The sequence below is a fragment of the Ixodes scapularis genome, unplaced genomic scaffold, assembly GCF_016920785.2.
Source record: "Ixodes scapularis isolate PalLabHiFi unplaced genomic scaffold, ASM1692078v2 PGA_scaffold12__126_contigs__length_90152505, whole genome shotgun sequence".
Taxonomy (NCBI): Eukaryota; Metazoa; Arthropoda; class Arachnida; order Ixodida; family Ixodidae; genus Ixodes; species Ixodes scapularis.
Window position 1 is genome coordinate 17,203,843 of NW_024609838.1, and position 19,897 is coordinate 17,223,739.

The 19,897-nt window shown below is 45.5% G+C and overlaps 20 non-coding genes across 20 annotated transcripts; 6 read left to right on the forward strand and 14 right to left on the reverse strand.

Moving 5' to 3' along the window:
• The first annotated feature begins 208 nt into the window (after positions 1-208).
• Positions 209-281, forward strand: Trnaa-agc. Its single transcript has one exon. It is a non-coding gene; the product is annotated as a tRNA-Ala (tRNA).
• Positions 282-385: 104 nt separating this feature from the next.
• Trnaa-agc lies at positions 386-458 on the forward strand. Its single transcript has one exon. It is a non-coding gene; the product is annotated as a tRNA-Ala (tRNA).
• Positions 459-566: 108 nt separating this feature from the next.
• On the forward strand, positions 567-639 carry Trnaa-agc. The gene has a single exon. It is a non-coding gene; the product is annotated as a tRNA-Ala (tRNA).
• A 108-nt stretch (positions 640-747) lies between these two features.
• On the forward strand, positions 748-820 carry Trnaa-agc. Its single transcript has one exon. It is a non-coding gene; the product is annotated as a tRNA-Ala (tRNA).
• Positions 821-1,582: 762 nt separating this feature from the next.
• On the forward strand, positions 1,583-1,655 carry Trnaa-agc. Its single transcript has one exon. It is a non-coding gene; the product is annotated as a tRNA-Ala (tRNA).
• A 67-nt stretch (positions 1,656-1,722) lies between these two features.
• On the forward strand, positions 1,723-1,795 carry Trnaa-agc. Its single transcript has one exon. It is a non-coding gene; the product is annotated as a tRNA-Ala (tRNA).
• A 10,602-nt stretch (positions 1,796-12,397) lies between these two features.
• Positions 12,398-12,470, reverse strand: Trnaa-agc. Its single transcript has one exon. It is a non-coding gene; the product is annotated as a tRNA-Ala (tRNA).
• Positions 12,471-12,578: 108 nt separating this feature from the next.
• On the reverse strand, positions 12,579-12,651 carry Trnaa-agc. Its single transcript has one exon. It is a non-coding gene; the product is annotated as a tRNA-Ala (tRNA).
• Positions 12,652-12,759: 108 nt separating this feature from the next.
• Positions 12,760-12,832, reverse strand: Trnaa-agc. Its single transcript has one exon. It is a non-coding gene; the product is annotated as a tRNA-Ala (tRNA).
• Positions 12,833-12,940: 108 nt separating this feature from the next.
• On the reverse strand, positions 12,941-13,013 carry Trnaa-agc. Its single transcript has one exon. It is a non-coding gene; the product is annotated as a tRNA-Ala (tRNA).
• A 108-nt stretch (positions 13,014-13,121) lies between these two features.
• On the reverse strand, positions 13,122-13,194 carry Trnaa-agc. Its single transcript has one exon. It is a non-coding gene; the product is annotated as a tRNA-Ala (tRNA).
• Positions 13,195-13,302: 108 nt separating this feature from the next.
• On the reverse strand, positions 13,303-13,375 carry Trnaa-agc. The gene has a single exon. It is a non-coding gene; the product is annotated as a tRNA-Ala (tRNA).
• A 108-nt stretch (positions 13,376-13,483) lies between these two features.
• On the reverse strand, positions 13,484-13,556 carry Trnaa-agc. Its single transcript has one exon. It is a non-coding gene; the product is annotated as a tRNA-Ala (tRNA).
• Positions 13,557-13,664: 108 nt separating this feature from the next.
• On the reverse strand, positions 13,665-13,737 carry Trnaa-agc. The gene has a single exon. It is a non-coding gene; the product is annotated as a tRNA-Ala (tRNA).
• Positions 13,738-13,845: 108 nt separating this feature from the next.
• On the reverse strand, positions 13,846-13,918 carry Trnaa-agc. Its single transcript has one exon. It is a non-coding gene; the product is annotated as a tRNA-Ala (tRNA).
• A 108-nt stretch (positions 13,919-14,026) lies between these two features.
• On the reverse strand, positions 14,027-14,099 carry Trnaa-agc. Its single transcript has one exon. It is a non-coding gene; the product is annotated as a tRNA-Ala (tRNA).
• Positions 14,100-14,207: 108 nt separating this feature from the next.
• Positions 14,208-14,280, reverse strand: Trnaa-agc. The gene has a single exon. It is a non-coding gene; the product is annotated as a tRNA-Ala (tRNA).
• Positions 14,281-14,388: 108 nt separating this feature from the next.
• On the reverse strand, positions 14,389-14,461 carry Trnaa-agc. Its single transcript has one exon. It is a non-coding gene; the product is annotated as a tRNA-Ala (tRNA).
• A 108-nt stretch (positions 14,462-14,569) lies between these two features.
• Positions 14,570-14,642, reverse strand: Trnaa-agc. The gene has a single exon. It is a non-coding gene; the product is annotated as a tRNA-Ala (tRNA).
• A 108-nt stretch (positions 14,643-14,750) lies between these two features.
• Trnaa-agc lies at positions 14,751-14,823 on the reverse strand. Its single transcript has one exon. It is a non-coding gene; the product is annotated as a tRNA-Ala (tRNA).
• Between the last annotated feature and the right edge of the window lie 5,074 nt (positions 14,824-19,897).

Genomic DNA, 19,897 nt, shown 5'->3' on the forward strand with positions numbered 1-19,897 from the left:
CTGATAATAAGTCTCGGCACACGATGAAGATCTGTTTATCTTGCATTCATGTCGTTAATTGAATTACTTTAATCAGTCTCCTCACGGTGATTTGCAAAGGCACCCTAAGCCCACCGTTGAAGGTTCGAATGGTTCGCTGAAAAGGTTCGCCTTTTCAGAAGGTTTAAATGACTTTCTGAAAAGTAGTAGAGACTTGGCGTAAAGTCAAGGGGGTGTAGCTCAGATGGTAGAGCGCTCGCTTAGCATGCGAGAGGTACTGGGATCGATACCCAGCACCTCCATTTATTTTACCTTTTTCACATTATGAGCTCCAAATGATTAAATTACTTTTCTCAGACCCCCAGACAATATGTGGAGAAATCGAGTGAAATTCTCCACAAACCAAGGGGGTGTAGCTCAGATGGTAGAGCGCTCGCTTAGCATGCGAGAGGTACTGGGATCGATGCCCAGCACCTCCACTTCTTTTGCCGTCCTCCATACGGTCCATTCCTATGGAGGAACTATCTTTTCTCCAGACCTCACAAGGCAAAATGTGGAGGAATTGTTCTGAATTCTCCACAAACCAAGGGGGTGTAGCTCAGATGGGAGAGCGCTCGCTTAGCATGCGAGAGGTACTGGGATCGATGCCCAGCACCTCCACTTCTTTTGCCGTCCTCCATACGGTCCATTCCTATGGAGGAACTATCTTTTCTCCAGACCTCACAAGGCAAAATGTGGAGGAATTGTTCTGAATTCTCCACAAACCAAGGGGGTGTAGCTCAGATGGGAGAGCGCTCGCTTAGCATGCGAGAGGTACTGGGATCGATACCCAGCACCTCCACTTTTTCTTAATATTAGTCGAAGATCTGCGTGTTTGACGGAATGTGTCACGAATTATCATGTTTTTCGGAAAAAAAAAACAATAAAAAACCGCGAGAGATTTGTATTTTATGTGTTTAAAAATATCAGACTTCTCGTCACTGTACACGATTACCATTCCGTTTCGATATACTGTTAACCTTGGTGTGTTCTTGCATCTCTAACTTTCAAGTAGCTTATTGGTGGCGTTAATTAAATTACTTTTTTTTCTTCAGTCTCCTCATGGTAGATGGCAGATGCGACCGAACCTTGTTATTGAAAGTTTAAGACTTGGTGAAAAGTAGTCGAGACTTTGCGTGGAAGCAAGGGGGTGTAGCTCAGATGGTAGAGCGCTCGCTTAGCATGCGAGAGGTACTGAAATCGATACCCAGCACCTCCACTTTTTTTTTAATATTAGTCGAAGATCTGCGTGTTTGACGGAATGTGTCACGAATTATCATGTTTTTCGGAAAAAAAAAACAATAAAAAACCGCGAGAGATTTGTATTTTATGTGTTTAAAAATATCAGACTTCTCGTCACAGTACACGATTACCATTTCGTTTCGATATACTGTTAACCTTGGTGTGTTCTTGCATCTCTAACTTTCAAGTAACTTATTGGTGGCGTTAATTAAATTACTTTTTTTTCTTCAGTCTCCTCATGGTAGATGGCAGATGCGACCGAACCTTGTTATTGAAAATTTAAGACTTGGTGAAAAGTAGTCGAGACTTTGCGTGGAAGCAAAGGGGTGTAGCTCAGATGGTAGAGCGCTCGCTTAGCATGCGAGAGGCACTGGGATCGATACCCAGCACCTCCATGTTTTGCTCTTTCACATAATGAAAATAACTAGTTCAAAAGTACCATGTATTTACGCTAGCATCAGTGGGGGTGTAGCTCAGATGGTAGAGCGCTCGCTTAGCATGCGAGAGGTACTGGGATCGATACCCAGCACCTCCACATTTTTCTTATAAGTCGAAGATCTGCATGTTTGACGGAATCTGCCACAAATTACCATCTCATTTTTATTACGCTGTGTTTGGGATATAGTTTGTGTTGTATTAGGATCTACAATTAGCTCTGCTCAACGTTGATTCTGGACGTTGTGGACATCAATAAACAAGTAAAATTGGTACCGGCATGACTCGGAATTAGGTGAAAAGTCCATTAATGACCTGTACAAAAATAAATAAATATTTTTTTTGTTTTTAATATTTTATGATAAGGAGAACGCTCGTCTGTGGCGGAGGTTGATGAGTGAGAGCGCAATACCTCAGTGCCATAGTACATGAACTTGTCGGCACTTTATTTTACCATAACTCAGGGCATAGCCAACGCTACGAGTTTCCAATCAAGCAGCACTAGAAGCACAATATAACGGTGTTGGTAGATATTTTGGGCGCATATGCTATGAATCGGCTCAACCACTCATGCACAGTGAAATGTGCTGTGACCTTGCGCTTTTGGTCTTTGCGTCTCTGTACACTTTCTAGCTTTTGATTGCGCTTTGACTTGGGCTGAAACAAGATATAATATTCGCCTTGTTCGTGAAAAATAATTACACGTGCTTTTTTAAGATCTTTAGCGATACCGGATGATATTTTTTTATTCAAAACAGATAAAAAAAAAAGCGTATCACTGCTGCGTTAATGCCGTCTTCCATATATGTTTTTCGAGCTCGGCGGACATTGGAGGGGAAAACAAGCGTCACTGCCTGGTGAGTGCTTAATTAAAATTCGTTAATTACTTTTTAATTAGTAAAAACAGACAGATGGTTTCAATTGGAAACTTACTGAGCGTCATCGAAAACCACACAATCAACGTTTTTTAGAACTACTTGAAGCTCGCGGGAAGCTCGGGGGCGCACCAAAGTTACTGGCGCAAAGCCAGCATTGGCGAAACGCAGATGATTAGATTATCATAGCGTTCCGCCACTGCTAGCCTTGCGCCTGCTTCACGAGCGGTAACTTTGGCGCGCCCCCGAGTTTCCCACGAGCTTCAAGTCGTTCAAAAAGGGAGTTGATCTAGTGGTTTTCGATAACGCTCTCTAAGTTTCTAATTAGAACCATAAGTTTATTTGTACTAAGTAAACAATTAACTAATGAGATTAGTTAATTACTCACCAAGCTGTGATGGTTGTTCGCGTTTCGAGTATTCGCGGAGCTCAAGATACATATAGCGAAAACGGCATTACGTAGCAAAAAAGACGCATAAAAAAAAATTGTTTCGAATGAAAAATAACACCCGGTGTAGTACATTGTTTCATAACTATAATACATTATGTCTTAGGATTGGCTCACGCTTCTTGTGTTATAAAAAAAAGCGGGCTTTGACGTTCTTGTAGAAGGCTGTCAATTGTGTTTTTGATAATATGGCTGAAATGAACCCATATATATATACGTAAGCAATACTGCTTTCATGGGCCAGAATATATCATCTGCAATACCTTCCTTTGAAAAAAAAAGTGAAAGCCGTTTACAACTCCCTGTAACGCCGAATTAGAGCGCAGCTCTTGAGGAGGAGGAGGAAAGGGTACTGGGGGGGTCAAGTGACCTTGGGTGGGGGTCACGTGACCTAGGGGGGTCACGTGACGATGACGTCATCAGTAACGATGACGATGCGGATACCGATGACGTCATCAGTGATGATGACAATGACGATGCGGATGCCGGTGACGTCACCAGTGATGATGACGATGACGATGCGGATGCCGGTGACGTAATCAGTGACGTCACTGATGACGTCATCAGCGATGATGACGATGCGGATGCCGGTGACGTCATCAGCGACGTCACTGACGACGTCATCAGCGATGATGACGATGCGGATGCCGGTGACGTCATCAGTGACGTCACTGATGACGTCATCAGCGATGATGACGATGCGGATGCCGGTGACGTCATCAGTGACGTCACTGATGACATCATCAGCGATGGTGACGATGACGATGCGGATGCCGGTGACGTCATAAATGATGATGACGATGACGATGTGGATGCCGGTGACGTCATCAGTGACGTCACTGATGACGTCATCAGTGATGATGACAATGACGATGCGGATGCCGGTGACGTCATCAGTTATAATGACGATGACGATGCGGATGCCGGTGACGTTATCAGTGACGTCACTGATGACGTCATCGGGGGTCACGTGACCCCGGGGGTCACGTGACTTGGGGCGCCACGTGACTTTGGGTGTCACGTGACCTTGGGGGTCACGTGACCCTGGGGAAGGGGTCACGTGACCTTGGGGTGACCTTGGGGAGTCACGTGACCCCTGATGACCCTTGGGGAGGGGTCACGTGACCTTGGGGTGACCTTGGGGTCACGTGACCTTGGGATGACCTTGGGGGTCAAGTGACCTTGAAATGACCTTGGTTACGCCGACGCCGACGCCGCTCAAGCCGGGAACGGGCCCCTAAGAGCTGCGCTCTAAAAAAAAAAAGTGAAAGCCGCTTACAACTCCCTGTAACGCCGAATTAGAGCGCAGCTCTTGAGGAGGAGGAGGGAAGGGCACTGGGGGGGGGGGGTTAAACTAACCAGGGGGGGGGGTCACGTTACCTTGGGGGTCACGTGACCCCCAATGCCGATGATGTCATCACTGACGTCACTGATGACGTCATCAGTGACGATGACGATGCGGGTATTGATGACGTCATTAGTGACGTCACTGATGACTTCACCAGTGATGATGACGATGACGATGCGAATGTCGGTGACGTCATCAGTGACGTCGCTGATGACGTCATCAGTGATGATGACGATGACGATGCGGATGCCGGTGACGACATCAGTGACGTCACTGATGACGTCATCAGTGATGATGACGATGACAATGCGGATGTCGGTGACGTCATCAGTGATGATGACGATGACGATGTGGATGCCGGTGACGTCATCAGTGATGATGACGATGACGATGTGGATGCCGGTGACGTCATCAGTGATGATGACGATGACGATGTGGGTGCCGGTGACGTCATCAGTGACGATAACGATGACGATGCGGATGCCGGTGACGTCATCAGTGATGATGACGATTACGATGTGGATGGCGGTGACGTCATCAGTGATGATGACGATGACGATGTGGATGCCGGTGACGTCATCAGTGATGATGACGATGACGATGCGGATGCCGGTGACGTCATCAGTGATGATGACGATGACGATGTGGATGCCGGTGACGTCATCAGTGACGATGACGTCATCGGGGGGTCACGCGACATCGGCGGGGGTCACGTGACTTCGAGGAGGGGGCCACGTGACTTCGGGGGGTCACGTGACCCCCCACGAGGTCACGTGACCTTGGTGGGGGGCTCGCGCGGTGCATTATGGGACATTTCCCATGATGCACCGCGCGGTTACGCCGACGCCGACGGCGACGGCGACGGCGACGCCGACGCCGACGCCGACGGCGACGCCGCTCAAGCCGGAAACGGGCCCCTAAGAGCTGCGCTCTAAAAGTGAAAGCCGTCTACAACTCCCTGTAACACCGAATTAGAGCGCAGCTCTTGAGGAGGAGGAGGGAAGGGTACTAGGGGGTGAAGTGACTTGGGGGGGTCACGTAACCTTGGGGGGTCACGTGACGATGCCGATGATGTCATCAGTGACGTCACTGATGACGTCATCAGAGACAATGACGATGCGGACTCCGATGACGTCATCAGCGATGATGACGATGACGATACGGATGTCGGTGACGTCATCAGTGACGTCACTGATGACGTCATCTGTGATTATGACGATGACGATCCGGATGCCCCCCCGAAGTCACGTGACACCCCCAGGTCACGTGACTTCGGGGGGTCACGTGAGTTCACGGGGGTCACGTGACTTTGGGTGTCACGTGACCTTGGGGGTCACGTGACCTTGGGGTGACCTTGGGATGACCTTGGGGGGCCACGTGACCTTGGGATGACCTTGGTTACGCCGACGCCGACGGCGACGCCAACGGCGACGCCGACGGCGACGCCGACGCCGCTCAAGCCGGGAACGGGCCCCTAAGAGCTGCGCTCTAAAACATATTGTATTGTATTTTATTGTAGAGGGGAGCTTGAAGTTACCACACATTCGAGCCACGTAGGTGCAAGAAACAGACGGGGATCGGGATTCATCGTACGCTGTAAAGGAATGAGATTTCACGACCAAGCCCTCACAGCTTCAATGCCTGCTTCCGCGACAGTTGGGAAGACGGTTAAATGGGCCCGCGTATTTTGAGTGGGGATCTCACGAACTTTGGTCGAACATTAATGATCGCAAGTTAAATAACTGTACAGCTTCGCAACAAAATAAAAAATGACAGTTTTTTTCTACCGCAAAAATAAACTAGGCATCGCCGAACGTTCATTCTCCGTCCAAAGGTAGCGCTAGAAGTCAAAACCAGATGCCAAAGTTGCAGCCTTAACGGACATTTTATTTAAAAGTTGTATTTTTTTTTAAATTTCAATGGGAAAATGGCGGCCGACGGATTTTTCGAATACATGGGGCTCTATGGCAACAGAAACCGAAAACGGGCAAAAATGGAATTCATTTTCCCATTGAAATTTTCAGAAAATCACTTATAACTTTTGTATAAGGTGTCCGTTCGGGCTGAAACTTCGGCATCTGGTTGTGAACTCTAGCGCTACCTTTTGGGCGGAGAATGAGCGTTCTTCAATGCAGTTTATTTTTGCTACAAAAAGAAAAGGAAACCTGTAAATTGTGTTTTGTGACATTTTGTATTTGCGCGTTCCAGAAAATGTTTACCCGTGTTCACTCGGTGCTTTATTCATCCGAGTCATAAAACAGATGACCCACTGCAACTTGATTACAATAAATTTGAGCCTACCTGTACTAATTAATTTTTGTATAGATGGCTCTTTAATTCGAGTGTGAGTTTCGACACCGAAGACACTTTTTTATTTCTTGCTTACGCAGTATTTTTTGTTATTTTTGCTTTTAGTTATGTTTCCACGTTTGCCTTTGTGTACTAACTTGAAGACAAAAATGTGCCTCAGACTTAAAATATTATAGTAGTATAATAATATTGTTGTGCTAGGTAACCGCTCCGCCCGTAGTACAGCACCCTACAGGCCCCTATCTCACCACCTGGTCACGAGTCGTACCCCACCAACAATCCCGAAATAAACTTGCACAGGGAAGAACTAGATTCGCTTGGGTCCCTGTATATCACAGCAGTTACGACCCACAAAACTTGCATCCTTCAGAAAGCCGGGAGTAGGCGCAAAAAGACCTTCGCCTTCCTGAAGGGTTTTTCAATCACCATTGCGTCACACACACCCTTCGATCTCAAGTTCGCACTTACACCAGGAGCCGATTAAAGAGAAACTGGACGCAAGATCACGAATCCAGGACAAGCAGGCACAGCACCTTCACCAATCCGAAGGAATTCTCAATCATCATTGCGTCGCACGCACCCTTCGACCCAAAGTTTGCACGTCCACCACGTACCAAGTGACGAGAAAACTAGAAAAAAAAAAAGTTCAACAAACGCAAGAAGCCCCCAAATTAAGGCATCCGTTACCAGCGACGCGGGCTCCCGGCGACACTCGAACCATCCCTTCCACCAAAACAGCCTCGAGGAAGGACACGGCCACGACTCGGAGGACGACGACGACAGAGTCCTTGGAACGATTACTTGAATGAGAGCAATAGTTCTTCTGCGTAACTCTTAGACGGGAGCGCGTGCGCGCCTCGTTCGTAACCTCGTTTCTACAGCTCTGCAGACGCTCTAATTAGCTTCCAGGCGAATCCAGGCCTCGGGACCTCCCCTCCCCCCTTTACTCCCTACCCCTGCCTGATTTCGGCATAATCTTGTCGACGCCGCAGCCCCAGGGCACGGCACGCTCTAACGACCAACCATTTCGGGTTCGTTAGAGATCGAAGATGGCGATACATCGGGGCAGTGCGACTTCACGGGCGTGGAGGCAGGTAATGACTTTTTCGCGCGCTCTTCGTTAACCCAGTTCGACAGGAAAACGCCGGCGTTTTTGGTGGGTGTCCTTTCTAAAATAATAAAAGAATAATAATGATCATAATAAAATTAGAGATGAAGCGCGTGCTACTTGTGTGGGAGGGTCGGCCGTTGTGGTTGGGGTAGGACAGGTCGTAAGAGGACCTTGAACCGAAGTGGCTTTGGTGCGGGATGGAAGAGATTGGTGCTGTGAGAGTTTTTCGCATCGTTTCCAGGGACGACACTGGCGAAATTTCTCATCGACTGCCGGAGACGCCAAACGCCCGTTAGGGCTGACTAACTCTAAACAAACACATAAGTACAATTCAAGAGGGGAGAATCAACAATATGACTAAGATCTTTCTACTTCGAGTATCCTAGGTAGTAAGAGACGTTCTTTTTGATGTAGAACAAAGCCGGCACAAACTAAGTAAAGAAAAATAAGAAAAAAAAAAGCTTAAAATGACCAACCTTCTTTTAATTTACGATTTTCTTTTCTTGAAACCTGCAAGTTAAACATCTTAAAACTTTTTCTGGTAGCACGTTTTTTTTTTTAACGAGGTATATACGTAGCCCGAGTTCGTCTGCTTCTTTTGCAGGGGTTCGGTTGTCGTCCAAACGCTGAGCTCTAATTAGCTCTGAATAAAGAATAGACCTCAAAGCAAGCTGCCTTGAGGTCTACCCACTATCCTTCATTCAGAGCCAATGAGAGCTCGCCGTTTTGACATCACCACGACCCCTGAAAAAGAAGCAGACGAACTTGCGCTCCGCATAACAAGAATTTTAAACAAAAGCAAGAATGTTAACAGTTCAATTTTCAAATCTGGCGTGTGTTTCAAGACGAAAACAGGATAAGTCAACTGTTTCCCATTTGCATGGAACGTCATAGGAAACGGATGGCTTGCTTACTTAAGCGATATACGCAAAACATTTTAGGTGATCATTTTGTAGATATCTGAGGGGCAATATTTAAGACTGAAAGTAATGTATTTAGGCAAAGCACATTAAATCACTTTAAAGCGTCCATCTCATACAGAAGGCTATAACGAAAAGATGTCTTTGTATCTTTTTGCAGATAATATGTCTGTGAATGCTGCAGAGAACGATCTGTCTATGAATATTGCAGAGAACGAACGGTCTGGTGAATGAAAATTGGGCCCTCTTCCAGAAAAAAACTATTGGAGGTTCAATTCGTATGTGTTCCCACTTAAAAATCGCTCCAAGCTTGCACAAGTCCTGGTTTACAACAACTATTAAAATATCTATTAAAAAGAAAAAAGAAACGACTGTACAGGCATGCCCTTCACTCAGACTCGGAACGTGCCTGGACCGTTTATCATGTTTATTAAGTGATATGTAAAAAAGAAATAAAAACCGCCAAACAAATATTTTATGACGAGGATGTCTCTAACATGGTTAGAACTGATACAAAAAAAAAAACAAAATTTGGAAAGTAATTAATCATTAAACCTTCACCAGTGTTTCCAAGCGTTTCTTATGATGACAGGTCTTTTTTAAGCCCACGCTAATTGGCCACTGGGTTTAACACCTTGTTTAGCAGCGTTTTCCCTCAGGAGGATGACTTCCTTCAGCCAGTCGCTTTGCCATTTCATGCTGAATGTTTTATGCAGGACATTATTATAACCAGTCACGGGGTCAAGCGTGCCATTGATCGTTTGAACGCTAACTCCAGCCCGGGCCCTGATGGAATATCAACCAAATTTAACTCTTCAAATCAACCAAACCTATCTGGGGTTCTACCGGGTAGGCTGTTTCAACAATCCCTCTTCTTTGGCAAAAATACCTGACGACTGGAAACTTGCCCACGTCATCCCCATTTTTAAGTCCGGTGATAAGAATTCTTTCAACAACTACACGCCTATTTCCTATTTCGCTAACTTGCGTGGCATGCAAACTCATGGAACATACACTTTCATCCCAGATTATGACTCATCTATCCAGTAACAACCTTATCTTTCCGAACCAGCATGGCTTCTAACGCGAGCATTCTTCTGAGACCCATCTGTTCGAATTATTTCATGACCTTCATATTTCTGTTCATTCCTCACGTCCCATTGATGCTGTGTTTATTGATTTCGCGAAGCTCCCGACCAGGTCCCCCAAAACAGATTGATATATAAATTGGGTAATATTAATATAAAGGAACTAATTATTGAATAGATAGCGAGCTTTTTATCAAATCGGTCACAATCTGTCGTGATTAATAAACATGTCTCCTCTCCCACACCGGTAAAGTCTGGCGTCCCACAAGGTTCAGTTCATGATCCGGTATTGTTCCTTCTCTATATAAATGACCTTCCCGCTAACATTCAGTCGACTATACGCCTTTTCGCGGATGACTGTGTCATTTATCACCCCATATCTACTCCTCTAGATGTGTGCATACACCAAGGCGACCTTGAAATAATCAGCCAAAGGTCCATTGCTTGGTTGAGGCAACTCAACATTACAAAAACAAAGTGTGTAACTGTCACCACAAAATTAAATGTTGATCGCCACGCGTACGCAATTGGAGAGAACCAGGTTGAAAATGTCCCATCAATCAAATATCTCGGCGTCCACCTTTCAGCTAACCTATCATGGAACCTTCATACTGATCTTACCATGAGCAAAGCGTCTAAAACTCTAAAATTTCTTAAACGTTCATTGTACCAGGTCAATAAAGCAACTAAACTTCTTGCGTATACCTAGGGTTCCGCGTTTTATTTTTTTATTTTTTTCAAAATTCGGCGTACTTTTTCGGTGTTTATTTTAAAATTCAATTTTCGGCTTTTTTCGGTGTATATTTATGCCCACAAACGTTTGCCGGTGTTTTTCGGTGAATATTAAAGAACCACTCTGGGACACCAGATCAGATGATATTTGTAGCTCTGATATTTGTAATCACTCAAAGAATAACGGCAGAGATACATTGAAAAAAACATCGACACTTTATTTGGAAAATGTGTGACACTAAAAAAGATACACAGAAGTACAAACAAGTCAGTGCCCAAAAACATGGAACTTTATCTCCTGTGCATCAGGATTACATGATCTTATAATAGTAAACACACATACACTTTCCCAGGCTCTCCTCGTTGATCCACGCTTATTATTTTCTGTTAATGACCCTGCGCTTCGAGAATGCCCTCTCAACGTTGGCCCTGGACACTGGCAGGCTGAGGACATGAAGCACTGCCTGAGCCAAAATCGGCCGATCAACGAAATGCGACCACCAAAAGAGACACGGTGCGACGTTTTGAAGCACAACATAGTTTGTGTACTCTGGCTGCAGATCTTGCATGAAGCAAAAACCTTATACTAGCCGACACCCGAACCTTTTTTTTTTTTAGGACCAGGAACTTGCCACGCTCAGCCCGATCACAGAAAGGACACAGATGTCCCGCGAAAGACAACCCAAGACCTCTCTTGTTGCATGTTGAGCCTTGGAAGAGGGCAATCAAGAAGCGGTCACACAATGTCGAACCTTGCAACACCTCTCCCCTCCCCCCCTCCCCCGCCCATCTCGACGCGGCCATAACAAACTGATAATTTTCAGTTAAAACAGAATTTTAAAAAATAGATTTGGCGTACTTTTATCGGTCTAAACTGAAAACGCCAAACCTGAAAACTGACATTTTTTGGTTAAAACCAAATTTCGGAAAATGGATTCGGCGTACTTTTATCGGTTTTTATCGGTTTAAACCGAAAACTCCGAACCCTACACGGTATACCTCTCTCGTGAGATCACAGTTGGAGGACGCGTCTATCATTTGGTACCCCCATCAGATGTATATAACCAATAATATTGAGGCAGTTCAAAATAAAGCCGCCAGGTTCATAGCTGAGGATTACTCCCGGTTTTCAAGTGTGACTAACATAAAACATTCCCTCAATATTTCGCCACTTCATTGCCGAAGACATATTGCCCGCATGTCCTTCTTCCACAAGCTATATCATGGTTCATCTGCTTTCAGAGATTCATGCATCCAGCTTCCTCATCATGTCTCATCCCGCGTAGATTACCCCTTCAAAGTACGCCCCAGTTTTAGTACGCCCCAACATATTCAAAAACTCCCCTCTCCTCCTCACTGTCTCCGATTGGAAAAGCTTACCCTGCGATATTGTGTCGATCACCTCAACCCAGATGCTTACCAACGCCCTAACCAATGTATAAGAATATTTGTCGTTTGTACTTACCTAGTTTTCTGTATGCATTTTTTTCTGTTATTATATATTGTGCCAACATCATCATCTTTTTGTCACTAAGCGCACTATCTTCATCTAGAATTGCCTCCCCCTCCCCCTATGTAATGCCAAGAAGGGTTTTAGTGTAAATAAATAAATAAATAAATAAATAAAGGTTTGCAAAGAATTCACCTTCTTGAGTCCCCAGAAGTTTTTATGTGGAGAAGAACAAAAACAAAAACAAGTGGAGGTGATAGGTATCAATCCGAGTGCATGCTCGACGAGTGCTCTTTCATCTGACCTACAATCTTATGGTATCAAGAAAACTTCAAGCAATTTCTCTAACTTTTGTAATACGGGGTATGAAAAATTCACGTCATCAATAAAAGTTCATCACGTAAAAAGAGTAAAAAGAAATGGAGGTGCTGGGTATCGATCCCAGTACCTCTCGCATGCTAAGCGAGCGCTCTCCCATCTGAGCTACACCCCCTTGGTTTGTGGAGAATTCAGAACAATTTCTCCACATTTTGCCTCGTGAGGTCTGAAGAAAAGATATTTCCTCCATAGGAATGGACCATATGGAGGACGGCAAAAGAAGTGGAGGTGCTGGGTATCGATCCCAGTACCTCTCGCATGCTAAGCGAGCGCTCTCCCATCTGAGCTACACCCCCTTGGTTTGTGGAGAATTCAGAGCAATTTCTCCACATTTTGCCTCGTGAGGTTTGAAGAAAAGATATTTCCTCCATAGGAATGGACCATATGGAGGACGGCAAAAGAAGTGGAGGTGCTGGGTATCGATCCCAGTACCTCTCGCATGCTAAGCGAGCGCTCTCCCATCTGAGCTACACCCCCTTGGTTTGTGGAGAATTCAGAACAATTTCTCCACATTTTGCCTCGTGAGGTCTGGAGAAAAGATATTTCCTCCATAGGAATGGACCGTACGGAGGACGGCAAAAGAAGTGGAGGTGCTGGGTATCGATCCCAGTACCTCTCGCATGCTAAGCGAGCGCTCTCCCATCTGAGCTACACCCCCTTGGTTTGTGGAGAATTCAGAACAATTTCTCCACATTTTGCCTCGTGAGGTCTGAAGAAAAGATATTTCCTCCATAGGAATGGACCATATGGAGGACGGCAAAAGAAGTGGAGGTGCTGGGTATCGATCCCAGTACCTCTCGCATGCTAAGCGAGCGCTCTCCCATCTGAGCTACACCCCCTTGGTTTGTGGAGAATTCAGAACAATTTCTCCACATTTTGCCTCGTGAGGTCTGGAGAAAAGATATTTCCTCCATAGGATTGGACCGTATGGAGGACGCCAAAAGAAGTGGAGGTGCTGGGTATCGATCCCAGTACCTCTCGCATGCTAAGCGAGCGCTCTCCCATCTGAGCTACACCCCCTTGGTTTGTGGAGAATTCAGAACAATTTCTCCACATTTTGCCTCGTGAGGTCTGGAGAAAAGATATTTCCTCCATAGGATTGGACCGTATGGAGGACGGCAAAAGAAGTGGAGGTGCTGGGTATCGATCCCAGTACCTCTCGCATGCTAAGCGAGCGCTCTCCCATCTGAGCTACACCCCCTTGGTTTGTGGAGAATTCAGAACAATTTCTCCACATTTTGCCTCGTGAGGTCTGGAGAAAAGATATTTCCTCCATAGGATTGGACCGTATGGAGGACGGCAAAAGAAGTGGAGGTGCTGGGTATCGATCCCAGTACCTCTCGCATGCTAAGCGAGCGCTCTCCCATCTGAGCTACACCCCCTTGGTTTGTGGAGAATTCAGAACAATTTCTCCACATTTTGCCTCGTGAGGTCTGGAGAAAAGATATTTCCTCCATAGGATTGGACCGTATGGAGGACGGCAAAAGAAGTGGAGGTGCTGGGTATCGATCCCAGTACCTCTCGCATGCTAAGCGAGCGCTCTCCCATCTGAGCTACACCCCCTTGGTTTGTGGAGAATTCAGAACAATTTCTCCAAATTTTGCCTTGTGAGGTCTGAAGAAAAGATATTTCCTCGATAGGAATGGACCATATGGAGGACGGCAAAAGAAGTGGAGGTGCTGGGTATCGATCCCAGTACCTCTCGCATGCTAAGCGAGCGCTCTCCCATCTGAGCTACACCCCCTTGGTTTGTGGAGAATTCAGAACAATTTCTCCACATTTTGCCTCGTGAGGTCTGGAGAAAAGATATTTCCTCCATGGGATTGGACCTTATGGAGGACGGCAAAAGAAGTGGAGGTGCTGGGTATCGATCCCAGTACCTCTCGCATGCTAAGCGAGCGCTCTCCCATCTGAGCTACACCCCCTTGGTTTGTGGAGAATTCAGAACAATTTCTCCACATTTTGCCTCGTGAGGTCTGGAGAAAAGATATTTCCTCCATAGGATTGGACCATATGGAGGACGGCAAAAGAAGTGGAGGTGCTGGGTATCGATCCCAGTACCTCTCGCATGCTAAGCGAGCGCTCTCCCATCTGAGCTACACCCCCTTGGTTTGTGGAGAATTCAGAACAATTTCTCCACATTTTGCCACGTGAGGTCTGGAGAAAAGATATTTTCTCCATAGGATTGGACCGTATGGAGGACGGCAAAAGAAGTGGAGGTGCTGGGTATCGATCCCAGTACCTCTCGCATGCTAAGCGAGCGCTCTCCCATCTGAGCTACACCCCCTTGGTTTGTGGAGAATTCAGAACAATTTCTCCACATTTTGCCACGTGAGGTCTGGAGAAAAGATATTTTCTCCATAGGAATGGACCGTACGGAGGACGGCAAAAGAAGTGGAGGTGCTGGGTATCGATCCCAGTACCTCTCGCATGCTAAGCGAGCGCTCTCCCATCTGAGCTACACCCCCTTTGGTTTACGGGCTTTTTCTGCACTTTCCCTTCCAAAGAATTTCCTGAAACGCCTGAGAAAAAAAAGAAAAAACCTCTCTCCACTGTGCCGATTGAGCAAGAGAACCACTTGAAAACCTGCTTCTACCCTGGGAATTAACGGCGCACTGATATCGGCAGTTGAATCCGGTGGCGACGGCTGAACCTGTTTCGTACAATTGAGCTCGTCCTATAATTTTGTTGTGAGGGGATAATATCAGTGTTTCCGGAAGCTTTGATTTGGAGCGTTGTAGAGTTCCACTACAAGCGCGCTTAACAAAAACAATTATCGGAGACTGCCCGGTACTGGGCGAGTCTCATACGAGTAAAATTCCTGCTGGAGGACTCTTTATTTTTGTGACTAATAATGTGATTTGTGCATATTATAAGTAGCACATATATCACAGCTGTTATCTCCACAGACTAGGGCAGATGAAAAAGCGCTAAAAACGACGGAAAAGTAGAATAGTGTTGAACACCACAAGGGGTATTTTAAGTTAAAAAAACAGATATCAAAATTTGTCAGATTAAGCGTTTTATGTGTTTCTTTTTCGCTTTAGCAGTGAAACAGTCGTGCAAATAGATGAACTTATCAGTTTTGGTCCCACATTTACGCATTTGGGCGTTTGTATTACACCTTGTGTGTGATTTACCCGTTAACATTCTTTTGTAATCTCCTCGGAAAGTTCTTTTTATGATTAAATATATTTGTAATGAATTTTTGTATATTTATATTGAATTGAAATGATTATTGTGGAATTGCAAATGTAGAAAACATCAGTGCACACTGGGTGGCAAATGTCGTGCAGTAGACCATTTTATGAATGTTTGACGAAAGGTGAGCACCATTGTAATAAACTGTAATATTTTTTGTTTTAGAAATTATACTTTTTATAATTGTGCAAGTGAAATGTGGTGTTTAGTATGTGTCTCATTTATTAATGTTATTTTTTTAGAAGCGATCTGACTTGCAAACAATTTCCTAGAACTAGACGAGATGATCTGATTACCTGGTTTAAAATCTATCAAAATATTCGAACTGCACCTGTTTTGTTTTGTTTGTTTTTTTGTTCTAGAGGGATATTTAGCGCGAGTTTCGTATCTCATAGCCTTCGTGTTGAATCTTACACTAAACTATCAACTGTAATCCCCCAAGTTTTATGGTATTAAATCGGGAAATATAGATAATAAGTCAATTAAGACTAAACTTATATTTCCCTCCAAGAAGATCATGTGCACCGAAGAAAATCTATAGTCTATACCAATTACGATGGCAGCTCTGATTATAATTTTTTTTCAGAATGAAGTGGACGCTTTAGACATTTGTTGGCTGGTTCTATCAGCATGCAAAATCCTCAAGGCCAGTTCACACTGTGGGATGGTCACTCGTGGTAGTAAACTAAGGCTTCAGGGGCAGTCTCCTATCAGGGGGCACCAAGCCTACTCTCACACCACTCAGCTGCTTTTCGAGAAGACCGCCATGGGGGGGTCTGATCGTCAGACGCACAGATGATCGCTTCTCTAAAGACGGGAAGTACGAACCACAATAGGACCGGGTCCAAAGGCGTTTATCAGAACACCCAGACACACAGTTCCTAGCGCCCCGTGCCGACAAAGACAGATATCTACTGGTTCACACTGTCAACGCCTTCCCGAGAGCGCAGTTCAAAGCGAGCCAGTGTTGTACCGAACGGATTCCGAGCAAACGACGTTTCTGGAACGGGTTACTTTTAGAGGGGAACGAACGCCTCCGTTCCATCTTGCATCGGTGGAAATGAAACAAAAACTCGTTACGTTTTCGAAGAAACGGCAGGAGGAACGGTGTTCCTTTCTTTTTTTTTTCCTATTTATCTCCATTTGTACCCCAATTCAGTAGGCATTGAAGTTTTTCTGTTTTTGTTTTGTTTTTTTTATAATGAACTATATCAGCTTTTGACTTTAAGGGATTGGGAAGTGTCCGAAGTATTGTGGAAAGCAAAGAACTGGAACGAATGTGGTCCTCGGACCTCGACACGTAGTTCCGTGTCGATATTTTTGCTCGCTCGCTTTATTTGTATCTACGGATTATAAAGCAAAATATTTATTGTGATGACGTTAATGTAACGACGCGCTTCAATCTCGGAAACATAGCGGATACGCATTTATTTCAAAACTTTGAAACTTGTAAAGGGAGCTCGTTCCCAGATTCAGAAGGAACGAAGAGCGAGCTTTCGTTTCTGTTTTGGAGAAACGTGCGCACCACTGGAGCGAGCAAAGAAGGAGTACGAACACGTCCGTTCCATATCGCATCTACGGGAAGAGACTCCCTCAGGGGGACGACCGAAAACCTTCCGTCGCGGGCGTCGTGTCATCCCCCAAAACACGTAGCTCCCCACTGAATTTCTGTTTTGGCCACAAGACGTGAATTTTCCCGCTGAATTTGACGGGGAAACAGAGTCGACGTATATAGGTCACGTGCCGTTAATTTACTAAAGGCGTATAAGTCACGTTACGTCAGGTAACGTCACGTGACGTCTTATTTCCCCGCTAAACTTGCACGGACAATGGACGGACGAAGAAAAATTATGGATTGTGGGTAAGATTAAAAAGAGTTCCACGCTTAAAAAAAAAATGCACATTCAGAAATATCGTGGAAGGTCATACATTTTATCGAAACCTGACACAGGATGCTTTAGTCGCTCGCGCAAAAAACATGACTTTATTGAGCGTACGTTTTAACCCCTACATAAAAGCACCGAGCTAAATGTAAAGAAGCCGATTTCTTTTTTTTTATCGCTACCCCCCGATCAGAGCACTGACCGTGCAATGTTCTTGCACAAAGAGATATACGGTTTCAGTCTGCGATCCGGCGCATGGAGTCATACAACCCATATACGGTCCCCGTCTATTTTAATCGAACTATCACTTTCGTGCCGAAAAGAGCCACCCTCGTCATTCAGGCCAAACAACAAAAACAACAACCACATTAAAAATATATATACCTTCTCTCGAGAAAGCTGCCGACTCCGCCGCTGGCACCCGTGTCCACATCATTTCAGAAGCGGCAAGCGCGCACGTGGGCATTTTTCTTCCTCAAACAAGGAAAAGAATCAAAAATAAAAACGCGCTTCTATAAATAACGCCGGCGTAATGCACCCGCCATTTGCCCAACAACGTTCACAAGAAAGGAAATAAAAAAAGGCAAGAAAATGTAAGTGTACCGACAAGCCTACGTGCCAGACACACGTACACACACACACACACACCCGCGCGTTCGCGCGAATACACAAACACGCACACGAAGTTCGCTTGCCAGCCATATTGTACCACGGCACCGAATACCACCCTTTTCCTGGCGTGCTGGCCGGTGCAGTGTACACGCTTGTGTAGCAACATCAATAAACAAAATAAAAACGAAAAAAAAAAACACACGAAAGTATCTTTAACTATATAGGCACAAAGAAGTTGTAGGGGCACTGTATGAAGACGACTGGGTTTCCTATTCGTTTAATGCGTCTATTCACAATCCTAGACTCGTACGCGAATCAAGGCATCTCTGCGGATCGTTTGAAGATCGTATACCAGGACACCGCGTCGTCGAGGAAGAGACTCCCTTCGTCGTTACGCTTGGTTTGTTTTGGATAGCAATGACTATAACTGACAAATAAATAAATAAAAATAAACCGACCATATATAGAGCCAGTTATACGGAAAGGCGGGAGTATCGTATCGATTCTTTTTAATTTATTGTGCAGCCGTGTCTCGTTAATAAGGACACCTCTGTTTCACACACACACAAAAAAAATCCTTCTTAATGTGAATTGTTTACAATAACGAGACAAAACCGCACGTTCTTCACTCAGTTCCTCTCCGAAAATCGGGTCGATATAGCGGGGTATTCGTATTAACGGGGTTCGTATTAACGAGGCATGACTACATTACTACAGTTTGATGGCCTGCTCGGTTGCACCGCCTGGATGAACTCTGAACTTGAGGTTGAGAGGTACAATTACCAGATGCCTCGAGGATTGTACCTCCTCCAGTGTACCTAACCAGGAAGGCCCGAACCTTCTTTCTTTCTTATTTTGCGGGGGACTGGACACGACAGACGAAGAAAGATCACGAAACGCAGTGTAGAAGGAGAAAGAGAGGAGGCTATGGCGTAAAAGGGAAGAGGGTTCTACTGGGCAACCTTTCAAATTATGGCGGGGATTTGAACCGACGGAGGTCGTGTATGTACGCGGCCAATAATAACTCTTAACATCGCGGCGAGTCGGCGGCGTTGGTCGGGCGATGGATGTCTCGGGCCCGTGACATAGATACGCAACTGTGCCGGCTGGCCTTAAAGCAATAAGAAATAGGAGGAGAACGAGGAGGAGGAGGATGTCGGTCTGCCGACAGCAGAAGGGGAGAACGTTTATTAATAACAAAAATGCCGTTGGAGGTGGACCGTGCTCCTGAGAAGCTGGGTGCAGAAAAGATGATGATGGATGTTGCCGAGATTATACTGCTTGCGACGGAGAAGATGAGCCTCGGTGATTATTAATAACGAAAGAGTTGCCCGTTAGAGCGGTTGAATGGGGTTGTGCTTTACGTTTCGTTTTTAATATTAATATTTTGCGAACGTTATGGTTTCGAGATTTCGAGTTCGCTTTCGGGCTTGGTTTTCGGTGGTGAGAGCGGTGCGCGTTACCTGGAGACAGTAAGCGCTAAGGGGCACTCTTATTACCTTATACTGTCATCACTGACAACTCAAAGAAAAAGCAAGGGGGCGTGGCATTGTTTTTTTCTTTCTTTTGCATGATGTATACACGAGCAGTGTAGCTGCGGCGCTTAATGCCGAAATCTATAATGGCAAATTCCGCTGGTAGATTTGAAGCGATTCGAAACCGCGCTCCATGCAAACGCGCGTTTAGAGCAGCGAATGTGCTATACGCTCCGTGCGGGAACTATAGGGGGCGCTTTGAAAAACGCGCGCAGCGCCGCTAGCGGAGGAGCTGGCGTTCGACAGTGAGGCGCGCTCAGCAGCCTGCGGCGCCTTTTCGGCCGCGAAGCTGTGGCGGCGGAAGCGCGCAC